We start from the raw sequence: 7,919 nt of genomic DNA, 5'->3' as shown, positions 1-7,919 counted from the left end.
AGTCCCTAGAGAATTTTAAAGAGCCATAGAGACAATAATAATAACAGGACCACATGTATCATTTGCTCAGTTTCCTCCTCTGGTTCTTCTCTAGGACCCAGTCGTTAACACTTTGTTCTCTCTAGGCGATCTCATCTAGTCCCCTAGCCCTAAATATGCATCATATGGGACTTCCCTGGTTGCACAGTGGTTGAAGAATCCGCCTGCCAATACAGGGGACACGGGTTTGAGTCCTGGTCTGGGAAGATCCCACATGCCGCAGAGCAATGAAGCCCGTGCGCCACAACTACTGAGCCTGCGCTCTAGAGCCTGCGTGCCACAACTACTGAGCCCACGTGCCACAATTACTAAAGCCCACACACCTAAAGCCCATGCTCCATGACAAGAGAAGCCACCGCAATGAGAAGCCCGCGCACCGCAAGGAAGAGTAGCCCCCACTCGCCCCAACTAGAGAAAGCCTGTGTGCAGCAAATCATATGTTGAGGGCTTTCATATTTTTGTCTCCAGGCTTTGTCTCTCAAATAAGCACCAGATTATGTATATCCAACTGTCCACCGGACATCTCCAGTTGAAGAGGTCTAACAGGCATCCTAAACCGCCACAGCCAAAACACAGATCTGGATCCTTTCTCTCTCAACAGCCCCATCACCACCACCTGCATCTTACCCATCTCAGAAGATGGTGCTGCCCAGACCGAGACCTAGGAGTCATCTTTGGTTCCTCTCTTTCTGTCACAGCCCCATCCCCTTTCCCCACCTGATTCATCAGTGCCCCTCTACCCATCTCTGATGACACCACCCTAACCACCATCATCTCACACACTCCCTCCACAAGCCTCCTAACTGATCTCACTGATCCTCCCCCACTCCCCCCTGGACAGAACGGCTTTTTTTTTTTTTTTTTTTTTTTTTGTGGTACGTGGGCCTCTCACTGTTGTGGCCTCTCCCATTGCGGAGCACAGGCTCCGGACACGCAGGCTCACGGGCCCAGCCGCTCCGTGGCATGTGGGATCATCCGGACAGGGGCATGAACCCGTGTCCCCTGCATCGGCAGGCGGACTCGCAACCACTGCGCCACCAGGGAAGCCCAGAACAGCTTTTTTTTTAATGTAAATGAGACAGTGTGACTTCCTGTTTCAACCTTCCAATGGCCTTCCATCACTCCTAGAATAAAAGCTAAATTCCTTTTCCATAACTCCTGCTTCTAACCTCCTCCATCTCTCACCACCTCCACCCTCGCTCACTTCACTCCAGTCACACTGGCTCATTCCTGTTTCTTCAACACCAATGTGTCACTTTCAGTCCCACCTTATGACCTTTCCACCTGTTGTTCCCTTGGCCCAAAAACTTTCTGAGTCTTCACCTGGTGACCTTTGTATCACCCCAATGTCAGCCAAGTCACCTCAAAGGGGCCTTTCCCAGCCACACAATCTAAAGAAGACCCAGTATCCTTACACGCCACTTTCATGCCATCACTCAGATTTACTACGTACATAGCATTTCTCACTACTATCTTATTCATTTATTTGCTTATATATTGTTTGTCTCCCCACTAGAATAAAAGTCCTATGAGGGCAGGAGCTTCATTTTGTTCATTAAAGCCTCCCAGCATCTCCAACAGTGCCTCGCATAGAGAAAGATCTGGAAAACACTTGCCCAATGAATAAACGGGTTACTTATTTATTACGGCCTCTACATGACTTGTAGTGAGGAGAATGGATAAGCAAACTGTAGTACGTTCACACAAGAGAATACTATTCAGCAATGAAAAAGAATAACTCCTGATAATGCACAACAACATGATTGGATGTCAAATACATTACGCTGAGCATGTACTATATGATTCTGCTCATAAGAAAGGCCAAGAACAGACAAAATTCATCTACGGTGTTAGAAGAGAGAACGTGGTTAGTAATCTCTAGGATGGGGACTTACCAGAAGGACATGAGGAAACTTTCTGTAGGTTTGAAGCTACTTTGATTGGCATATAAGATACACATATTTTTATAATACATTTGCCAAAACCCACCAAATTGTGCACTTCAGATTTGTACATTTCCCTGTGTGGAAATTTTTCCTCAAATTGAAAACAAACAAGTGAAACCTACTTTTGTAAATAGAATGGCCAACTTCCTAGTATCAGTCAATTCAGAATGAAATATCACTTTGGTTTAGCTCCAGTTCAGAGACTATTTTGGAATCCTAGGCTTTAGCCTATCATTTTAGAATCATTTTAGAATATCTACCTGAGCTTCTTTAAGCTTCTTTGTGTCGGTGTGATGGGAGGAAACAGTTTGGCTCTATTTTTTACCATAAAAAATGACAGTAATATTCAGTGTGCGTCTGGCTGAGGAACAGGTTCCTGTTGCTTTTGATTTTTTTGTTTTGTTTCTTTGTGTGCAAAGTAGACTTGGCCTTATATCTTTGCTCCTGGGGTGTTTTTTTCAGGTAAGCAACAAGGGATGCCAAAGATATGCTAATCAGTCCAGACTTCTAAGTGTCACTCGTAAGTATAAAAACCTAAAGGAAATGATCATCTTGAAAGCGTCCATCAGTTTGGACCAAAGAAGTGAGTTTGCTTTAGCCAACAATAACCACATTTTATCCTTGTCAGGATAAAATCCTTTATCCTTTATCCCAAGTTCTTCCATTGGTTACCCCCTCACCACCACCACGGTAGCGGGAAATACCTCCTACCCAGTAGCCAGCTTTATAGACAGGCAACGAGAAGCTCAGGGGAGTTGGTGACTGCTGTGAGTTAGCACCAAACAGGGTTCCTGGTTTTGTTCGTTGTCTGGTCCAGGAAGAGTATGCTGAGTGGAGTTGACATAAATTTTCCAACAAGGACTGCACCCTGAAAGAAAAAGTCCTCAGTCTAACATCCTCATCCTGATTGGTGAGCAATCCTTACTACTGATTTCCCTGTGCACAACCTTAAGTTCCAAGCTACAAAGCACTTCCTCATCTCACATTCAGTTAAAAAGAACCTGCCCTTTACAACTTCAGCTAAAAGATGAACACTCTCTGACACACAGAGGCAGGTAGCCAGGTGTACATGTGTTGGGTTGGCATGATTTTCATAGGCGACAACCTTATGTGCCTTCCGACTCAACTCAGGAAAGCTTTTCCCGGGGTGGGCTGGCCTGGAGTGGAGAAGAAGTATCTGTCTGAGAAGCCACACCAGGACACCCAGCCCTGCAGCCTCCACGGGGCAGCACGCTGGCCCTGGTGACAGAAACTGCTGCTCCAAAGCCAGGGTGGCTCTTTCTCAACAAGGCCCACCCAGGAGCCACTCGGCAGGGAAATGAGTGGGAGTTGACCCCAGTCTGTTGAGAAGAACAAGGAGAGGACAGGAAGGGATTCTAGACCGGTCTCACTCCAAGCCTACAAGTAGCTCAAGAGCTGTGAAACTCAACCTTTTAAGGGAAGGCTGGAGCAGGATATAAACAGAGAAGATGCAACATTTTCCCTGAAGGAAGTTCAAAGCTCTTCCGATGAGTCTGATGAGGTTCGGTAAACTTTGGGTGTCCTCTGTGTCTCCAGAGCATCTAGCTCTTGCCTGAATAGGAAAAATTCCAAAGGCGAAGAGAGATAAGCCAATAATAAGAGAATAAACAAGAGAACAAGCTCTACTTCTTCTTTTTCCCTCCATTATGTAAACCACCAGCTCAGGAGGCAAGGCCATGATCACGGGCATGGGGACTTTTTTTTTTTTCCCAAAAGTTTGTACATTTTGATGGGTTTTTTTGTTTGTTTTACTGTGGTTTCTGCACTTCAAATCAGCACTTGCAGGTAATGGGGTTTTTGAATAGTATCACCGGGTATGAAAATTTTTCCCAAGAAACCACAAAAGATTGTTCATTTTTTTCTTTCTTTTTTGGTCAACATTTTGCCGCACTCAAGTCAGTGTAAGTCCTAGCAAAAAGACGGTAGTTAGGACACAACTGTTGCTGTAGATGACGTGACACTGGTTGAATTTGTGCTGACATTTGTGTAACTCCCCTCGCTGTTTGTGTTTGCCTCATTAGGGGGCACTTGGCTGGAGTTGGCTCGAAGGATTGCTCCTGCCGCGCTGCAATGTGGCCGTGGCCCCGGTTCTGGGGTGTAGGTAAAGGTAAGGCTGGTGGAATAAATGATTCCATCATTACGGACCAAAGTTACTGGAACCTGGACTGGCTGCCGGACCCATCTCCAGCCTTCTCGGAATGCAGAAATGTCTGGGGCAACACAGAGCATACTTTCTCCACATCTGTACATAGTTTCAGCTTCTACATCCCCAAACCACACTCGTAAATTTGGAGTGAAATGCTGTCCTGAAGTTCAAGATTGCTACATCCTCACTGCCATTCAACTGAAGACTTTCTACAACAAGTACCGGTGTGACTGGGGCAAGGACAGGGCCCATCCCCTCGTAAAATGTATACTCTGCCTTACCCGCACTAATGATTGTCCAGGCGGCACCATCATTTATCATCTCTTTATTTGGTTCTTTTGGGCATGGAGTGGCCTGAAACCGCATTATTCTTTCTTGAGAAAGGCACAGTACCTTCTTTCTGTATCCTTAAGGTAAAATGCACATTTATGGAGCTGTGACACAGGATCGCCTGCGTCCAGTAATGCTGTTTGCTTATCAACTTTCCTAATTATCAACCTTGGGAGTGCCACGCCAGTAACTGAACACACAAGTGTGACTGTTTGTCCATAATGGATGTATCCATCGTGGACTGTGAATTCTTCTCCTTCTGATTCATCATCATCCAAGAGATGAATGTAAAATGCTGCCCACTGCTGAGAACTGGCATGGAAATTACCTCCTTCTACATGCAAGCATCTGGTACTAACTGTCTGGGATCGAAGTCAATTAAACAGAGCCACCTTTGTTCCTGAGGCAATGCATAAGTCAGCATTTTTCAATGACTGCTTCTTTTTGGAAGGTTTGGAGGTGACTTTTATCTGTTTGCTGAGGAACACACCAATGTCATCACTACTGCCATAGAACATCTTTACAGACAGCATGAAGTGCTTTCTCTTGTCTGAGTCGGATATATACAATGTTTTGGCCGTGCAATAGTTCTTTCCTTCCCAGTTTAGCTGCTGCATTTCTTGGTCACTATTTCCTATTCTAATAAATGCACAGGGTTGAGACTCTTGTTCAGAACAACCATCGCGTTCCATTTGTTCTTTTTTTCCTTCCATCCACTGCCCATAAGATACACACAAGGAGGAGGGCAAAAAAACCTTTTTTCATTTCCATATGACTTCTGTGCAACTTTTGCATGAAGAATAAGTAGTACTGTTTGATCCCCTTGCTCTTTTAAATAATTTCACATAGCTTCCCTAGTAAATCATTTAGGTGGAAGCCACTCACCAAATTTTCTTTTAATCCACGCCATGGTACTTCAAAAACATGTTAAGGTAAGCCACACTTCGATGCACCTGAAAACACCTCAGCCAGTGTATCTGTATCATTCTCCTTTCCTTTTGAGATCCTAATGGTTCTGAAGAACTATAATGCTTCCATTTCAATGAGAGTTTCATAATTTCAATGACCTGTCACAGCAGGTGCCATTTCCACCCATGTGGACTTTCGAGTCAGCCAGAGCTGAGCCCAAATGTGCCCCTTGCTGGCTGCATGAACTTGGACACTCTCTTAACCTCTCTGATCCTCAGTTTCTTCATCTATAAAATGCGAATGACACTAGCATCTTCTCTCAGGGTTTATTGTAAAGAATTAAGGGCCAGCAAATCACTTAGCACAGTGCCTTGCACATAAAAAGGGCTCCATAAATGTTATGCCTTGACTCAGTAAATATTTTAGTAAGTAGCTCCCGTAGTGCTGGTGATTAATGTAAATAAGTGATTTAATTAACTAGAAGCAAATGGCTCTTCCTGAATTACCTACCCTGGAATCCATCTCTCCAGCTTTGCTGGCATGTAGCCATGTGTATAGTGATTTGGGGGATCTTGCTTATTCATAAAGGGACCTTCTCAGTAGACAGTGTTTTGAGAAGCCTCGAGTTGTGAGGTATGGAGGGGGTGGAAAAGGATATGATTATCTTAAATTATTCAGCGGGCTAATCTGCAGGTTAGGGATTAAATTTAATCTGTGACCTCCCAAAAAGAGGAATTAAATCCAACGGGAGAAAACTGCAGGGAACAGGTTTCTGGGACTTTTTGTTTCGTTTTGTTTTCCTGATCCAGCCAGAGTTTATGGATCTTCTCTTGTGCATCAAGCACTGTTCTGGGTACCAGGGACACAAGTGGTGAACACAGTCCCTACCCTGATGGAGACTGCATCTTAATAGGAGACGGATAACAAGCAAGTAAACAAGTAAATAAACAAGACAAATTTAGATACTCATAAGTACTGTGAATAACACAAAAACTGAGTGATAAGATGGAGGATTATTGGTGACAGGGGATAAATTTCTTTCTTTTTAATTGAGATATAACTGACATTAACATTATAGTAGGGGCTTCCCTGGTGGTGCAGTTGTTAAGAATCCTCCTGCCAATGCAGGGGACATGCATTCGAACCTTGGTCCAGGAAGATCCCACATGCCGCAGAGCAACTGAGCCCGTGCACCACAACTCCTGAGCCTGCGCTCTAGAGCCTGCAAGCCACAACTACTGAGCCCGCGCACCACAACTACTGAAGCCCGCATGCCTAGAGCCCATGCGCCGCAACAAGAGAAGCCCCCGCTCACCACAACTAGAGGAAGCCTGCGAGCAGCAACAAAGACCCAATGCAGCCAAAAATAAATAAATAAATAAACATTATATTAGTTTCAGGTGTACGACTTAATGATTCAATATTTGTATGTACTGCAAATTATCACCACAATAAGTTTAGTTAACATCCATCACCACACACAGTTACAAAAAAATTTTTTTGGGGGGACGACAAATTTTAAGATCTACTCTCTTAGCAACTTTCAAATATGCAATACAGTGTTATTAACTATAGTCACCATGCTGTACATTACATCCCCCTGACATTTATTTTATAACTGGAAGTTTGTACCCTTTGTACCCTTCAAGCCCCTTCACCCATTTCACCTACTCCCCACCCCACACCTCTGGAACCACCAATCTAGTCTCTGTATCTATGAGCTTGTTTTTTTGTTTGCTTGCTTGTTTGTTTTGGTTTTCTGTTTCTTAGATTCCACATATAAGTAAGATCATACAGTATTTGTCTTTCTCTGTCTGACTTATTTTACTTAGCATAATGCCCTCAAGTTCCAGCCATGTTGTTTCAAATGGGATGATTTCCTTTTTTCTTTATGGCAGAAAACTATTCCACATTATATATACCATGTTTTCTTCATCCATTCATCCATCATTGGGCACTTAGGTTGCTTCTGGCTACTGTAAATCGCGCGGCAATGAACGTGGGGATGCCTCTATCTTTTCGAGTTCGTGTTTTCATTTTCCTTAGATAAATATTAAAGAACAGATTTCTGCTCAAAGTAAGGAAGGACCTTTTGTCTCCAGGAGCTTCCCAAAGAAAAAGGGGTTGTCTCTAGAAGTAATGAGCTCCCTGTTGCTGGAGGTGACCAACCCTAGGCTGGATGAGCCATTGGCATGAGTCTTTAAGTCCTATGTCTGTGTAGCGTTTTACGGGTTCATAGGCACAAGATCAAGGGAGTTTATTGTGAGAACAAGGGAGGTTTTTGTCCTTATGCCCTTTTTGCAGATGAAGAAAATGAGGCTCACAGAGGATGCATCCCTCACCCAATGTCACACAGTTGGGAGGCGGCACCACCAGGGTTGGCCCTCTGGTCTTTCAGCTCTAACTCCAGTGCTCAAGCCACTCAAGCAAGCCTCAGTGATGACCAGTATCCACCCATTCCAGCTCATCACTGGAGGCACTTTTTAAAAATACAGATTCCCAGATACATCACCCCAGACCTACCGGGC

The 7,919-nt window shown here is 44.3% G+C and overlaps 1 pseudogene; it reads right to left on the bottom strand.

Moving 5' to 3' along the window:
* Positions 1-3,745: 3,745 nt before the first annotated feature.
* LOC115839896 (recombining binding protein suppressor of hairless-like) lies at positions 3,746-5,392 on the bottom strand (annotated as a pseudogene).
* Between the last annotated feature and the right edge of the window lie 2,527 nt (positions 5,393-7,919).

This window comes from Globicephala melas, chromosome 5 (assembly GCF_963455315.2).
Source record: "Globicephala melas chromosome 5, mGloMel1.2, whole genome shotgun sequence".
NCBI classification, from domain to species: Eukaryota; Metazoa; Chordata; class Mammalia; order Artiodactyla; family Delphinidae; genus Globicephala; species Globicephala melas.
The sequence above is the reverse complement of the archived record's forward strand: the minus strand, read 5'-3'. Positions and strand labels throughout refer to the sequence as shown.